We start from the raw sequence: 18,141 nt of genomic DNA, 5'->3' as shown, positions 1-18,141 counted from the left end.
TTTGTTGTTTCCTAAAACCAAAGGAATGGTCTAACAAGACCTGCGGCTATGATTCTTGCATAAACAGTTGTTTGCTGGAAGGACTGTAGATAAAGAACCTCAAGGTATTGTTCATTTTATTTGCAGAAAAAACAGCATTGCTATATTTTTGTTGTTTTCCCATCTGGATATAGAAAATAAACATGTTTTTATATAAAGACTGCATCCAGTGTTAAGGAAAGCATATATGCCATATTTTGATTTCACAATTCCTCTTGTACATTTTTCATTAGTAGACTGTTTTCTGGAACTGGAAATGATGGCAGACTTTCATGCTCTTGAACTGATGTCTTGACCTAAGCATGAATTGCTTTGGGATGTGGCGTAACTTTTTCAAGTGTTAATACTAACAAAATATGAAATTAAAGAAGTGTTAAAAGCAAAATGCAAGTGCACTACACAGTAATGTAATACAAAAATACATTAAATGAAACTAGATCTGCAAAGGTGATTGCTGTGATTGCTCTGAGACTGTAAACAACACAGTTTGTTGCCATGTATCATGTACACCTTGTTACCCTATAAGGGAATTTTCAGAACTTACCTTAGTGACATCATCACATTACTTACAGTACGTACTGTACCATTCTGTTTCTGTGCACCTGTATACACAGGTACTACACAGCTACCTTAATGGCCATAGTAGATGAGATTCAGGAAAGTTATGTGATGCTGGCACCAGGAAGGAGATGAATTAGGCTGTAGGGATGCAGATGGTTGCCCAAATATCTGTATCTCATTAATTGAGAATTATGCAGTCTTACCTTTTTGTCATAGTGTGCTCTGCACTGCTTTGAATCTTGTGTCTGAACCTCTATTGTTTTTTTATTAAATGTATTCTTTTTGCTCATAGAATAACATATATTTCAATACAAAATGGCTTGTTGTAAGATATTGCATTTCAAGCAGAGATACCTTTAGAACTTTGACTTTTTTAATTTAATTGATTTTAATGTGACACTCTTTTAATGCAAATGCTTGAGAGCTGAGATATGCTGAGATCGTTGAGGAGTTGTACCCTGTTACAAGTTCAACTCTCAATAGTGGAAGAACTGAAACACTCAAAAATTAAGCATGATCCTGTAAGTAAACCAGAAAAGTGTAAAACTCTCTTTTACTCATTAAAAAGGTTTCTTGCAGGGGCATGACCTTATGTACCTGTGAACCCCTCTAATGTGAGAGCTTACTGTAATTCATAGAAAGCTGAGTTCTCTGAGAAACATCAATTTCAGGGGTATATTTCCACCCGATTGTATTTAGTCCTTCAGAATTCTAATATTACCATTATCAAATCTGAAAAACTACAATTGTAACTCTTGATGAGTTTACAAGACTTTTTCTAAGCTACAGAATATGGAAGTGCAACATGTTATTATCAAATTCTGATCTAAAGGAACGTCTACATTGTTGTCTTTCATCGGAACAAAAATACCACCAGCTGTGATAACCTTTAACTCTGTCACAGTGGCCCTGTGTTACTTGTGGCTTATCTTTATAAACTTTCTGGGCAGTCTTTGTTTCAGGACATCACATAAGATCAACTCTAAGTTCAGTTCTACAGCTGCCTGTTCATCTTGCCTCTAGGATCAGGCTTGATGCCAGCAGACAGAAGTAATTCATTTTACGATGGGAGGCTAGTTGATGCCATTTAAACTCATGCTGTTGCATTTAAATAGCTGAAATTAGATGTTGTATACCTCTAATGAATAGCATCTACACCCAGGCGACCAACCCAGGACACTTTTGTAATAATCTGGTTTCATTTTAATGATTTCTTGTCTCATAACACATAAATAAATTACATTTTTTCTTTTATTAATACCAAGGAGCTTTTCAGTCTGAGTAAGATTTGATTCAGTTGTGTTATCTCAACAGATGCGGGTCATTTGCTTTGACTTTCAAGATGATTAAATTAATAGATATGACCATGCAATCTCTCAGAGACTAGGCTATCTCAAGAAGAAAGATATTTCACCCTTCCATCCAGAGCTGCATTGACCTTTACATAATACCCAGAGTATTTTGTTCCTAAGGATTATCTTATTTCTTCAATTGTTTCCTAAAATTGAGTGTGTGTGTTGTGTGTGTGTGTGTGTGTGTGTGTGCGTGCGTGTGTGTGTGCGTGTGTGTGTGTGTGTGTGTGTGTGTGTGTGTGTGTGTGTGTGTGTGTGTGTGTGTGTGTGTGAGACTGTGTAAGACAGAGAGAGAGCTTTAGCTATGAGTAATATAAAGTTAGACATTATTATATGATCTGCTGTCAAGGTAAGAATAAGCCCAGGGAGCACCCAGTTACGTGAAAGAAAAGGCGCGACAGAAAAGAAGTGCACCAGTGTGATAAAACTAATTTGTTAAGCAGCCTGGCCTACTGGACCTATCCAGAGACAACCTAGGGACAATGTTTAGTTAAGTGACTTTCTTAAGGCCATACTGTAGGCACATAGGAGGGAATCACATCTTATACCACAGGGACTACAACTCAGTGTCTTAACCCTTTGTGCCATCTGTGTCCGTTCTGTCAGGCTTCCATCTCTAGAAATTGCACAAGACCTGGGTAATGCTTATTGCCATTAAAGTATTATGTAGTTATGTGATTATGATAGTCTGCAGAAGGTGCCAGAACATGAGATGATGCATTTTTATTAACTGGGGTATAATAGAAAATGTACTTAAGCCAAACAAAATGATTACACTAATGATGCCTGCAGTCGGATGACTTTCTTTATTCACTGACTGCATTTCAGAATGGGTATAATAAAAGGCTATAGGCCTTTTTATGTGTATCCCATGTACAGTATTTTAGAACACAGGGCAGGATGTATATATTGAAATACACACCAACACCAGCTTGTCATTACCTTTCAGATGGTATAGCTACATGAAATAGTAATCACATATTTTTAGCACTGTCTCAAAAAAGTTGTGATAAGGACAGTGCAAGTTAAATTAATGCACCTTAGTGAATACTATTTATACCATGAAAAATGCTGAATAAATCAAAACCAGTCTGTCAACAGTTCAGCCTTTGGCTCAATAAGCAGGAAGATAAACAAATCACACTTTTCAACATAAAGTGGGTTTGTACCTCTAACCAATCATTCTGCTCCCTAAATTCAGTCATGTACAAAGTGGTCACTAAAGAATTGATATATACTTTCTTCTGTCTGACCTTTGTCCTTGACCTAGAAAACCCTGCACAAACAGGTCAAATTATGACTGATAATAACTCAGAACACTGATTATGTCTGGTAATAACACAGATACTTAAGTTTTATGTAAATGCCACTGCCCCAACAAGGATGTGAGACTAACTATGCACTGCTTTTAATGCACAGGCTAAGATGTTACAGAGACCTTATTTGGTTAAGTATCTTATATTCCATAGTGCACGTCCACAGATGCATAAGTCCTTACTGCTGTGATGTAATTTATATGAAGAAACAGGCAGCTGGATTCATAAACATAGTGCTGCCTAATTAGTGATTTTTCAGGGAATGCTAGTGAAGAAATAAGTTATTACATGATCACAATTCCCTGGTGGAATGCCTGGGAATCTCACAACGTGGTCCACAATAGGAATAGCAGGCTATACTGTGGAGCATACAGGACTAGGCACTGCATATTGTATGTAATTCAGTAGGAACTTGCTATATGAGTTCAAAACTGTAGAGATACAGCTAAGGCAGTTTTTGTACCCGGTTGCCAAAAGGGACACAACTGGCAGTACTTTTTTTATTTCATTTTTTGTTGACTGGGTTAGTCCCAATGGGCTGGCATCCCCTTTTCAGGGAAGACCCATGTGATATTCTTACTGGCTATGGGAAATTTGGTCAAGGGACTGGGGAATTTCCCACACTTTTTTTTTCTCTTGATAAATTCCATGGGATATTTTATATCCCCCTGAGGTACTATCAACTCAGACAGGTGGGGGTGTTGTTTTAATACTTCATTTGAAGGACAGCATATCCAGATGTCCAGCATATCCCTCCACCCAAGCTGGACTGAAGCAGCAATGTTAGAAAATTAATCCAAGTACCTGGTGGTGGAATAAAACCCACAGCCTTCTGGTTTTCCAACACCAAAAGCAAGTGTGTTACCTGTTGGGCCACTGACACCAGTCAATACATTGAATTAGCATGGGATGTACAGTACAGTAAGTAATGTGATCAAAACAGTGTGCCATTCTTGTAGAAAGAAATATGTGATAACATTCAAGGCAAATAGTTTGCAGGCACATGACATCATATGCAGGAGAGGAGAAAACTGAATAGAATAGACACCAGCACATTCATCATGATAAACATGACAGGAGTGGATGCTGCTGTACCATTTGGGTTTATAGGTTCGATAGATATGTACCTCTGAGAAGCAAGGACATCCGTGGCATGTAGGTACTGTATGCTCTATTCAGTAGACAGAAACAATGGGACAAACTGTGTATGTATCACAAAGAACAGCCAAATATAACACAGACATGAATTATCACTGTTTATACAATTCGGCCCACCTCCACATTTCAGAACCATAGGTGACATGCAGCTGGTTTATATCAGGCATATAGGTTAGTACTAAGCTAACTGCCCTTGCGAGCCATTTAAGCCTAGCCAATTATCCCTTGTGAGACTCAAAACCTGCACCTTGTGTTTGTAAGGCAAACACCTTAACCATTAGGCCACCCTCCCAAACCTGCTACCATATCCTTTAGCAGATTTTGGGCTTTCTGCTGGACTATGTAGAGCTATACAAATCTCTAGAGAAAGAGCAACTAGGCTTAAGGTCCTAGGAGTAAACTTCATTCAAGAAAGTATGAAGTAAGAAAATCTTTCTGTTGATGGATTTATTTATGTTGTGTGTTTTGTGATGTATGTGCCTGCCAAAGACACTGGATAAGGTTAATTTTCTAATGCACAGCTGCCACGCATTATACAACTTGCCACATATACCTGGAACTATGAATGGGACACATTTGGCCATAAAACCCCTGCTGTAAATAATATGGTCACATACATAAACGACCAGGTAGCCTGTGACCAGGTCACATACATAAACAAAAAAACAGGCAGGAAACCACTGTATAGAACAACTCTTTATAAACCAGCAAAGCTTTCGGATACAATCCTTCATCAATACTAACCAATACAAAGAAGTTCATCCTTAAATACAGGTCCAAAACAAGCCATGTGACCTGCAGCCAAAGATCACATGACAAAAAGTCACATAAAAATGTATTACAGAAATATATGCACAAACTAATATAAAATATGAAATTATTTTATATTAGTTTGTGCATATATTGATGTAATACATTTTTATGTGACTTTTTGTCATGTGATCTTTGGCTGCAGGTCACATGGCTTGTTTTGGACCTGTATTTAAGGATGAACTTCTTTGTATTGGTTAGTATTGATGAAGGATTGTATCCGAAAGCTTTGCTGGTTTATAAAGAGTTGTTCTATACAGTGGTTTCCTGCCTGTTTTTTGGTTTGAACTGTCTGAACTGTCTTCTGCGTTTTATATCCACATACATAAACAACCAGGTAGTCTGTGACCAGGTCACATACATAAATGACCAGGTAGCCTGTGACTATGTCTCAATGTGTTAATATGGTCACATACATAAACAACCAGGTAGCCTGTGACCAGGTCACATACATAAACAACCAGGTAGCCTGTGACCATGTCTCAGTGTGTTAATATGGTTGCATATGAAAACAACCAGGTAGCCTGTGACCAGGTCACATACATAAATGACCAGGTAGCTTGTGCCCATGTCTCAATGTGTTAATATGGTCACATACATAAACAACCAGGTAGGCTGTGACCATGTCTCAATGTAGTAATATGGTCACATACATAAACAACCAGGTAGCCTGTGACCATGTCTCTATGGGTGAAACTATTACACTAATGTATAGGTTCATAGGTTCATAGGTAGATACTAGGCTATCTGCCCTAGGGCATTTATAAGCCTAACCAGAGTGTATTTGGCTTCCGCCTCCCTATTAGATTAGCCTACTGTGCCTCTGTAAAGTATTCTATCACTATATATAGAGGGCACTTGACACAGGATACATCCCAACAGATATTAATTGGATGATGAAGGTATCCCCTTGACACATGGCTGCTCAGCCCAATAAGATGTCCACAAAAGCTGCAGTAGTAGCCATATATAACCTCTCTACTGTGGAAGCTAAAACATCAATGAGCATGTGTCTGCCAACTTCAAATGTGGTTCCATTGCCTAGAGGTGTTACATACTGTACAATACACAGCCTGACACCGGGCAGCCTAGTGCACACCCAGAACATGAACCATTTGGTAACAGAAAGCACAATGAACTTCCACCATCAGTTCCACAACAAGAGGTACAGCAGACAGACAAAGACACAACAGATGCGAGATATACTTGTCATGTCCCTGACATAGATGAATACGCCCTAAATATGCCCCAGGTGACCCGGGTTTAACTAGAGGGCCATCTGCCCATTGGAGCTGACAGGGAGTGATGTGGCACAGTCCTGAGGTAGAATCCCTGCTGGAGACTGGAGACTGCACTGAGTCATGGGTTCCTAAGAGGGCGGGATATTCATGATGAGGTGTACCATTTGTGGAAATGAGTCTGATGGCCTTGCTGATGCCCATTGAAGGCTGAACCCTGGTGCAAGTTATTGGACATGAGATCACAGTATGCATGTCATTATTTGGCAAGCATAACATATACAGGCCAGGTAGTAAGTGAGGACCTCTCTTTTTCCCATACCTCATCAGAGAGAGTCTGTTTTGCCACAGGCACTGTCAAAGCTAAGAGTCTAGGATTATTACATGCATGCTATCTCATGTGCTTGTCTCCTTGACATGTCTGTCCATGCTGTTGAACAAACTACACTCCTCTCCCATGCTCCACCTGACATATAAGTGACCAGAACTGTATCCCAAAACAGCCTGAGCAACGACATGCCTGTATATGGTGGTCTCTTCTCTGCACATGGTGAGGATGCTGGAAGCATTGTGAGGGGCATGGGTGCAGATATCTGTGATGTCTATATAGGGGCCACTCTCTAGCTGGTGCAGAACAAGAAGCTGCAGTTGCAGCACCATATTTACCTGTCTCTTAATCATCTCCAAGAATGTCTGATTGAACTCTTGTGTTCAAGACAACGTTTGTTAATATTTTACTTGTGGAACTTCACTTCTGAATGGCAGTGCTATCATAACTGCTTAGTTCATTCTGTCAGCATTGTGACCACAACACATATCATGTTGGTGACAAAAATCACAGCTTTTCGGTGCTGTAGCCATTTGTGGATGTAATATGTTAGTTTGGTGTGCAAGGACATCATCCATGGCAACAACAGTACACTGGCAGATGTACCCCTACAATGTTGGACCTCTTGCTGGGTTGCTGCAGGAGGTCTAGAATGTAATGCTGCCCATGTATCATCCACCTTCCTCAGTCAGTACTGGACCCAAATGTTTTGCAAAGACCAAATTTATGTGATGCAGACCCACCATGATCTACGTCAACAAGGCATTCCGCAGATGACCTTTCCTTGCCCTTAGATGATGACACTATTGCTTCTCAATGAATGTAGTGTGAGGAACTTCTGAATGGTAGGGAAATGGTATATTCCCCAACCACTGCATTATAGCGGTCATGCACACGTTATTGTATAAATGACAATTTGTCACCGTTATGGGTATATATATATATATATATATATATATATATATATATATATATATATATATATATATATATATATATATATACACACACATGAACACACACACACACACACACACACACACACACGCATGCGCACACACACACACACACACACACACACACACACAAGTATGCATTGATATATCTAAATAAATGGAGATTGGAAATTAAGTAATCAAACCAAACTTATTGCATGCATACTTAACCACATAATCACATGCAGTGACACATACACACACACACAGATACACACACACACACACACACACACACACACACACACACACACACACACACACACACACACACACACACACACACACACACACACACACACACACACACACACACACACACACACACACACACACACACACACACACACACACACACACACACACAAAACACTTAACCATCGCAGATAATAGCACCCAAATCAGTGTTTGTTGTATGGCACCAGGTTGCCCTGCATCCCTCACACCCATGGTACTTGATATAGACTGACGTGACACTCACACCATAACAAGGAAAGGGAATATTCCCTATCCCTGCTGTATCATGATCTCACACAAACAAAGCCTGCACCTTTACAGCAGCAGCCATCTCCAGACCACTCCACCTCTCAACTCAGACATCAGGGAAAAAACAAAAAATGAATAACTAACAATCAGCAAAAGACAGCAACATAACAGAAATAAAACTCTCAAGTACCTACTGAGTTACACACAACCTGTCCAGCACCTTACCAACATTATCAACAAAATGTTGGCACCTTTTGTTTAAATGTGCAATCTAATTGAATTCTATTCCATGATTAGACTAGGACACACCTATATCTACATTTATACTCACACTGACTCTGTACAGTTATGATAAACACAAGCTTTTATCCATTCGTATATTAGCTTCAGACTTCAGTGCCATCTGGTGATCCAGATATGTACAGCTTTGGCACCAATGCCAGGAGCTGCTGGTGTTCCATATATGGGTAGTTTTGGCACCAGTGCTAGGAGCTCCTGGTATTCCAGATATGGACAGCTGTGGCACCAATGCCAGGAGCTGCCGATGTTCCACATATGGGTAGTTTTGGCACCAGTGCTAAGAGCTCCTGGTATTCCAGATATGTACAGCTTTGGCACCAATGCCAGGAGCTGCTGGTGTTCCATATATGGGTAGTTTTGGCACCAGTGCTAGGAGCTCCTGGTATTCCAGATATGGACAGCTGTGGCACCAATGCCAGGAGCTGCCGATGTTCCATATATGGGTAGTTTTGGCACCAGTGCTAGGAGCTCCTGGTATTCCAGATATGGACAGCTGTGGCACCAATGCCAGGAGCTGCCGATGTTCCATATATGGGTAGTTTTGGCACCAGTGCTAGGAGCTCCTGGTATTCCAGATATGCACAGCTTTGGCACCAATGCCAGGAGCTGCTGGTGTTCCATATATGGGTAGTTTTGGCACCAGTGCTAGGAGCTCCTGGTATTCCAGATATGGACAGCTGTGGCACCAATGCCAGGAGCTGCCGATGTTCCATATATGGGTAGCTTTGGCAGCAGTGCCAGGAGCTGCTGATGTTCCATATATGGGTAGCTTTGGCAGCAGTGCCAGGAGCTGCCGATGTTCCATATATGGGTAGCTTTGGCAGCAGTGCCAGGAGCTGCCGATGTTCCATATATGGGTAGCTTTGGCACCAATGCCAGGAGCTGCCGATGTTCCATATATGGGTAGCTTTGGCACCAGTGCCAGGAGCTGCTGATGTTCCATATATGGGTAGCTTTGGCAGCAGTGCCAGGAGCTGCCGATGTTCCATATATGGGTAGCTTTGGCACCAATGCCAGGAGCTGCCAATGTTCCATATATGGGTAGCTTTGGCACCAATGCCAGGAGCTGCCGATGTTCCATATATGGGTAGCTTTGGCACCAATGCCAGGAGCTGCTGATGTTCCATATATGGGTAGCTTTGGCACCAATGCCAGGAGCTGCCGATGTTCCATATATGGGTAGCTTTGGCACCAATGCCAGGAGCTGCCGATGTTCCATATATGGGTAGCTTTGGCAGCAGTGCCAGGAGCTGCCGATGTTCCATATATGGGTAGCTTTGGCAGCAGTGCCAGGAGCTGCCAATGTTCCATATATGGGTAGCTTTGGCACCAATGCCAGGAGCTGCCGATGTTCCATATATGGGTAGCTTTGGCACCAATGCCAGGAGCTGCTGATGTTCCATATATGGGTAGCTTTGGCAGCAGTGCCAGGAGCTGCCGATGTTCCATATATGGGTAGCTTTGGCACCAATGCCAGGAGCTGCCGATGTTCCATATATGGGTAGCTTTGGCACCAATGCCAGGAGCTGCCGATGTTCCATATATGGGTAGCTTTGGCACCAATGCCAGGAGCTGCCGATGTTCCATATATGGGTAGCTTTGGCACCAATGCCAGGAGCTGCCGATGTTCCATATATGGGCAGCTTTGGCACCAATGCCAGGAGCTGCCGATGTTCCATATATGGGTAGCTTTGGCACCAATGCCAGGAGCTGCCGATGTTCCATATATGGGTAGCTTTGGCACCAATGCCAGGAGCTGCCGATGTTCCATATATGGGTAGCTTTGGCACCAATGCCAGGAGCTGCCGATGTTCCATATATGGGTAGCTTTGGCACCAATGCCAGGAGCTGCCGATGTTCCATATATGGGTAGCTTTGGCACCAATGCCAGGAGCTGCCGATGTTCCATATATGGGTAGCTTTGGCAGCAGTGCCAGGAGCTGCCGATGTTCCATATATGGGTAGCTTTGGCACCAATGCTAGGAGCTGCCGATGTCCCATATATGGGTAGCTTTGGCACCAATGCCAGGAGCTGCCGATGTTCCATATATGGGTAGTTTTGGCACCAATGCCAGGAGCTGCCGATGTTCCATATATGGGTAGCTTTGGCACCAATGCCAGGAGCTGCCGATGTTCCATATATGGGTAGCTTTGGCAGCAGTGCCAGGAGCTGCCGATGTTCCATATATGGGTAGCTTTGGCACCAATGCCAGGAGCTGCCGATGTTCCATATATGGGTAGCTTTGGCAGCAGTGCCAGGAGCTGCCGATGTTCCATATATGGGTAGCTTTGGCACCAATGCCAGGAGCTGCCGATGTTCCATATATGGGTAGCTTTGGCACCAATGCCAGGAGCTGCCGATGTTCCATATATGGGTAGCTTTGGCACCAATGCCAGGAGCTGCCGATGTTCCATATATGGGTAGCTTTGGCAGCAGTGCCAGGAGCTGCCAATGTTCCATATATGGGTAGCTTTGGCACCAATGCCAGGAGCTGCCGATGTTCCATATATGGGTAGCTTTGGCAGCAGTGCCAGGAGCTGCCGATGTTCCATATATGGGTAGCTTTGGCACCAATGCCAGGAGCTGCCGATGTTCCATATATGGGTAGCTTTGGCAGCAGTGCCAGGAGCTGCTTTTCACTCAGTGTGAGTAGCATATTGGGAATATGTTTAGCACCCCTAACCAGCGCACCTCCGAGGCCAATGGCACATCTTCTTAGTCCATTCATATCTTTGACTTTGCTGTGGCATTCATTGCTTACTTTGCCATGGCTACCTACAGCATTAACATCAACAGTCACCTCTAACTATTTCTTCTGCCTTTCCTCACAGTTCTTCCATGTCCCATCAGGAAGACATTTCCCCTTGGACTACATCCATTAACATGGTGTAGGAAGTTCATCTTCCATTTTATGGTAGTTGGTGCAAAGAGAACATATTAATGTATACATATGGAATATTTAGGGCAGCATTGATACCAGTCTTGAAAAACAAAACAACAGCTTGTTTTCAAAAAAACATACAGATATAAGTGTTACCCAAAACAGTGTTATGGCTTAACAAAAATACAGAGCAAATACCTTCAATACAGTCCCATGCACCAGGCATATAATATCTTTATGTGTGTATGTGTGTGTGTGTGCCTGTCTATCTCAGTCTCTGACCCTGTCAGCAGCATTACCTATAGGATTCATATAACAGGAACAGTCTCTAGTTTCTTAGATTAGTCCATAGATTAGTATTAGGCTAACTACCCTTGAGAGCCATTTTAAGCATAGCCAATTATCCCTTGTGAGACTCAAACCCTGCACCTTGTGTTTGTAAGGCAAACACCTGAACCAGGCCACCCTCCCAACTATGCCTTCTATGCCTTCTTTCACTCTTCTTTTTCTCTTCTAGAGATGCTGTTCTAGATATCAAACCCCCTCCAAGAACGACAAACACTCTTTGAATAGACTTTCTCTGGGACTCCTTGTATACAGCATTAACTGTTTAATTAAGCACATATCCTCATGCTAATATTCCAAATTTGGTCTCTTTTCTTCAAATAACATTTCCTTTTAAAGTAACAACAACATCTCTGGCTAATACAGCAAAAGTTCCTCCCTGTTCTTAAAGGAACCCTTTTATAGGTTCATAGGTTCATAGGTTCATACTAGGCTATCTGCCCTAGGGCATTTATAAGCCTAGTCAGAGTATGTTTGGCTTTCGCCACCCATTTTAAATTAATTTTGCTATGCCCTTTTTCGAGGTTAGTATACTGTGCCTCTGTCTAACAGTGACACAGAAGTGATAGCCAGGGTAAACCTACGATCTCCCATCCACTCACCAAGATTCATCTTGAAGAGAGTCAATGAGGGACTCTGCCTAACCTGGACTGGGATTTTATTCCAGAGTGAAGGGAGCCTCTGGGTTATGAATCTGTCCCACCAGCATGTTCTATTTATTTCAGTGCTGAGGTTCAAGTCTCTCGAGCACGTAGCTCAATGGGATTTTGATTTTCTGAGGTGTAGCATGTCCATTAATTCTGGGTTGGACATGGCCTTATACGTCAGGCACAGATCGCCTCTGAGCAGGCGGTATGCCACTGAGTAGAGCTGGAGTTTCTTTAACCGGGCAGCATATGGCATCTGTTTGAGCCCTTTGATCCTCTTGGTGAGGTACTTTTGGTGTCTTTCCAGTTGCTGCAGGTGTAGGGGCATTGCACGCAATTATGGGCCTGATGAGGGATGAGTAAAGAGGCACGATGACCTCCCCTGATCTAGATGTGAATCCCTTCATGATTAGGTGGGCTATATAAAATGTTCTTCTAACCACTTTGGCCACGTGGTTGTCAAATGAGAGATTGCTATCAACTTGGGTCCCCAGGTCCCTAATTACTTCTTCTGTACTTAACAGATTACCACCTATGCGGTAATTTGTGGGCACTTTGTTTTTGCCAAAGGGGATGAATATACACTTTTTGGAGTTTAGCTTGAGGCCATGGCTCTGGCACCAGTTGTCTGTTTCTATGAGGCCCTTTTGCAGGATGCTTGTGTCAGCTGGAGAGTCGATTATGGCGCCCAGTTTGCAGTCATCTGCGAACTTGGTCAGCCACAGTCCTTTCGTGTTGGCCTGTACCTCCAAGAAATATATACCGAACAAGGGAGGTCCCAGGACTGAGCCTTGTGGGACGCCAGTTGTAACTGGTTTGGAGTCTGACATGGCTCCAGCAATTCTAACCATGTAGGTTCTGTCCTTGAGCCAGTTTGCAACCCATCTAGTGACGTAGGGGTTTATATTTAAGCTGGTGAGCTTATCTATAATGCCGGAGTGGGGTATTGTATCAAAGGCTTTTGCAAGGTCCAGGTAGGCTGTGTGGAGCTCCTTCCCCTCGTCAATGGCCTTGGTGACTGTTTCAAATAAATTGACCAGGTTTAAGAGGCAGGATCTGCCCTTAACAAAGCCCAAACTGGGTAGGATCCAGTGTCTGTAGGTCCCCAATATCTTTATTTATGAGGTCTATGATGATCCTTTAGATAGCTTTGCAGACCAAGCTAGTCAGGCCTATTGGGCGATAGTTTCCAGGATCCATTGAGGCACCACCTTTGTGGAGAGGGACCACTGTTGCTGTACACCACTCTTTGGGTACATATCCTGTAGTAAGGCTGAGATTGAACAGTAGTTTTATGTTTGGGTTTAGCTCTTCTTGGAGTTCATGTAGGATGCAGCCTGGGACACCGTCTGGTCCCATTGATGCTGCGTTTTTTGCTTTGGAGAGGGCGGCTCTTACCTGAGCATCTGAGATGTCAGGGGGGCAGCACTCTGCAGGGATAGATATTTGCCCTTTTGGTGGGGGGGGGGTTGCGCTGAACCTGTCAGCTAGGATGTTGGCAATGTCTGTGGGTTCGGTGTATTTTTTGTCATTTTGGACTAATTCTGAGCATATTTGGGAATTCCCACCCAGGTTCCTAACACAACTAAAGAAAGCCTTGTGATTATCCTTAGTGTCCTGTGCAATTATTCTCTCAAAGCTGGCCTTAGACGATTTTATGAGTGCCCGTAGTTTTTGCTAATACTGATCAGAGATGCCTTCACTTTTTGGGATTTTGCTCTATCATGTAGTAGCTTCCTCCTTCTGTTGTATAGTTTGTTTATGGCTGGGGTCCACCAGACAGGACGTCTGCCTTTGGAGGATTGGGTCTTGGTTTTATTTGGGATTGCATGATCCATACATTCCTGAAGGTGTTCATAGAATGTGTTTATAAAGGATTCTGCGGTCTAGGCCATATTTTCCACAGGCCCGGGGGCTTTGAAGGATTCCACCTCGGTTTTGAGGAGTGTGAAATTTGCTTTAGAGAAGTTTTTCACTGTGGTTTTCTGGGCAGGGTGTGGGGTCAGGATGTGAATATCCAGTGAAATTAGTTTATGGTCTGATCTTACCAGTGAGGGATACACTTCTGGTCTGGAGCATAGAGTCCCCATGTTGGTGATGATCAGGTCCAGTATGTTTTCCCCTCTTGTGGGAGTGGTAACAAGTTGTTCCATAGCATTTGAGTTTATAAATTCTAGGAACCGTTGGGCTAGGGTGTTGGAGCTAGAGTAATGCACCTGAAATGCTTAAAGGAAACACTTCCTGTTTACAAAATCAGTTCTATATACACATTCTGCACATACATACAAACACACACACACACACACACACACACACACACACACACACACACACACACACACAAACACACACACGTGTGCTATATATATATATATATATATATATATATATATATATATATATATATGTATGTATGTATGGGTCTACTTCTACTTGCCAAATTTTCACTTTTTTGAATCCAAGATTGCTGACTCCATTTGCTGAAATGCAGTCTGCAATCTTGGATTCAAACAACTGAAAATTCAGTAAGTAGAAGTAGACCAATATATATATAGATATATATATATATATATATATATATATATATATATATATATATATATATAGGTCTACTTTCATTAATCAAAATTATACTTACTCGAATTTTAAAACCGTGAGATGACTTTGTCAAAACCTTACTATTGCAAATCCATCCACAGATCACTGGTATTTTTCTAAGAGAAATGAGCCACTTAGCCACCAGGATGAACTTTGCCCTTTTCCCCATAGTTGTGGGGGGCACCCCCCCCCACACACTTTAATGGGTTTAATTTGCTTCTGTTTGTTTTGTTTTTCCTTGGTGGCCAAGTGGTTAGTTTCCCTTAGAAAAAATATCGGTGCTGCATTGATTCAAAATAATAAAGTTTCAGTGAAGTCGGTTCATGTTTTACTGGTTTGGGTAAGGTAATTTTGATTAACGAAATTAGATCCATATATATATATATATATATATATATATATATATATATATATATATATATATATATATATATAGCTCGACACATATATATATGTGGGTCTAATTTCATTAATCGAAATTACTATTCAGAATCAATGCATCACTGATATATATATATATATATATATATATATATATATATATATATATATGTATATATAGGGACCAGGAGGGAGAGTCGGAGGTGTGAAGTTTTACAAAACAGTCAAGGCCCTTATCTGGAGTGTATCTGGCAGAAATATCTGGAGTACAGAGCTAGAATCTGGGCCTGGTTAAAGCCTATAGACAAGGACTTTCTAATGACAGCCTATTTGCTGGAAGGATTATACAATATTCTGTTTATATATTAAATAGAAGAATAAGGTGCTGTTTTGTTTATTAGAAGTAAAAGCCAAGTGAGCAGTTATTTATTTATTTTTTTTTTTCGTTTTCACTATACCTTTACAGTATAATCTTGTTGTTTTACATAACTGGTACATCAGTTGTTTCTTCAGACTTACACTCGTGGTCAGTAAAATAGCAGGTTGCCATGGTCTGGATTCATTCACTTCCTTGTAATATATTGCCAAGTTCATAACATGTTTGGATTAATATTTCCCTGAGAAAATAATTACAGATTGTTTGGCTGCTTTGTATGGTGTGGTTGTTTCCTGCTGTTCCCTGTCTTGTTTCCTTTTAATTCCAACCACAGAGGAGCCTTTAAAGCACTTATGGAGTCTATGTGTGAAGACCAATCAGAAGTCAGCACAGCTGTATTAGCACATGGTTGGCTTAGACACTGTCTGACTGGCACATCCAGAAGTGTGCCTGCAATTAAGAAACTTAGTAAAGGGGATTATGTCTAATCTATCTAGGTGGTTTATGAGGAATACATCATTAAGGAAAAAATGACTAAAGTCAGAACCAGTGAAAAGCATTTTTAAACACCTTTATTAAGATATAACTCCAGACATAGGTACACGTACATTAATAGGAAAGAAAAGAAACCATACTGACATTTTTTTCTGTTTGCACAGATTATACATTACATGTTTTCTTTTTAATAATAACTGCCTTTCAGTCCAGCGTTACAAAAATCACTTAATATCTGCCTTCCCTTAAACCTCATTCCTCCTCCTAAACATTCCTCTGCATATGTTGTTCCCACACATTTAATTTATTTTTATGTAATTTGCTCATTACTTTTTCTAAAGATTCCTATTTCAGTTATTTTATCTCTTTCACAATATTCAATACTTCGAATATAGCTGATTTAGACTTCCATTTCCATTTTTTAGTAATTAAATTTTTTAGCAACCAACAGAGTTAAACTTAATAATACTTAACTATGTTTAGCCCATTCAGATCTTGCATTCCAGTTCAAAATAATAATGTCCTTAATTACAGCCATTTCTTTTAATCTGCCAACTCATTGCACTCCCAAAACGCATGCCCCTTGTTATCTCTTTCTTCCTCATTATACCTCCTACAATTGCTATCTACCTAAGAAAAAAAGATTTGAACTCAGTTTGGGGTATAAAATTACCTATGCAAAAACTTCCAAGCAAAAAACATTGCTGCATACATTGGAGATATATATATATATATATATATATATATATATATATATATATATATATATATATATATATATATATATATGTGTTCTCCCATTGTTCTCTTATAAATTTCTTTTCCAGTCCCTCTTCCCATTTTTTTCTAACCTCCTCTGGCTGATTTTTATAGCTATCATGCAATATTTTATATGGCCTGCTAGTCATCCACCATTTAACAGGAGTTTCTATTCTAGATTCAACTAAAAACTATACCTGAATAGGTCATTCAGTCAGGACTCCCACATCGCTTTCTCTTTGTGTATACTCTGATAGCAATCTCTGATACGTACGGGAGTCTCTAACTTACAGACCAATCCTATTGGCCTCATCCCACTGTATTCCCTCCTTAGTTATTTGTTCCCAATATCTGGCTCTTGCGCCACTTTTCTCCAGAAAATTCCACCCCCTCTTGTTTGTTTTCAGTACTACTTCTTGCAGTCATTCCTATTGGCAGAATTTCCTTTTTCCATTCCCATGTTGGCTATTTCTTAGAATACTTGCTGCTGCAACATTCTGTATGGCTATTATTCTTCTTAAGGATTTGCATCCAAAATCCCACTCTCTCCTTATTTCTTGAACTCCCTCCATTCTACCTCTTCATCATCCCTTTCTCCTTTGAATTATGGCCATCTGTTTGTCTTTTGTATATGAGCCCTTAACTTTGTAGCTCTAAAAATATCCTTTCAAATCATGTAATTGTCAAGCATCTTCTATTTGATGAATTCTCTTTTCCCACTTGACTCTTACCCTCTTTCCCTCCAAGATAAATTTCTTCAACCTTTTATTAATTATTGTACACAATGATTCCTCTGGTTGATAAAAGTACCCCTGACCTGTCTATAAAACTAAAGAAACTAAAAAGATTGTCACTGCTTGTATCTTTACATCCATGTCCATAAACTAGAACTCCCAGTTTCTCGTTTTTTTGTATTTTTTGTTTAGTCTCTTCCTACATGTTCTTAGCTGCTGTAGCAGATGTATTTTTAATCCATACTCATAAATATTCTATTCAATAATTTCATATCCTGAATAAATATGAAACTGTCTCAGAACATTTCCCCACACTGAATTGTCTTTTCTGGATGTATCAA

Source organism: Protopterus annectens, chromosome 5.part1 (assembly GCF_019279795.1).
Source record: "Protopterus annectens isolate FY-2018-M chromosome 5.part1, PAN1.0, whole genome shotgun sequence".
Taxonomy (NCBI): domain Eukaryota; kingdom Metazoa; phylum Chordata; order Ceratodontiformes; family Protopteridae; genus Protopterus; species Protopterus annectens.
The sequence above is the reverse complement of the archived record's forward strand: the minus strand, read 5'-3'. Positions refer to the sequence as shown.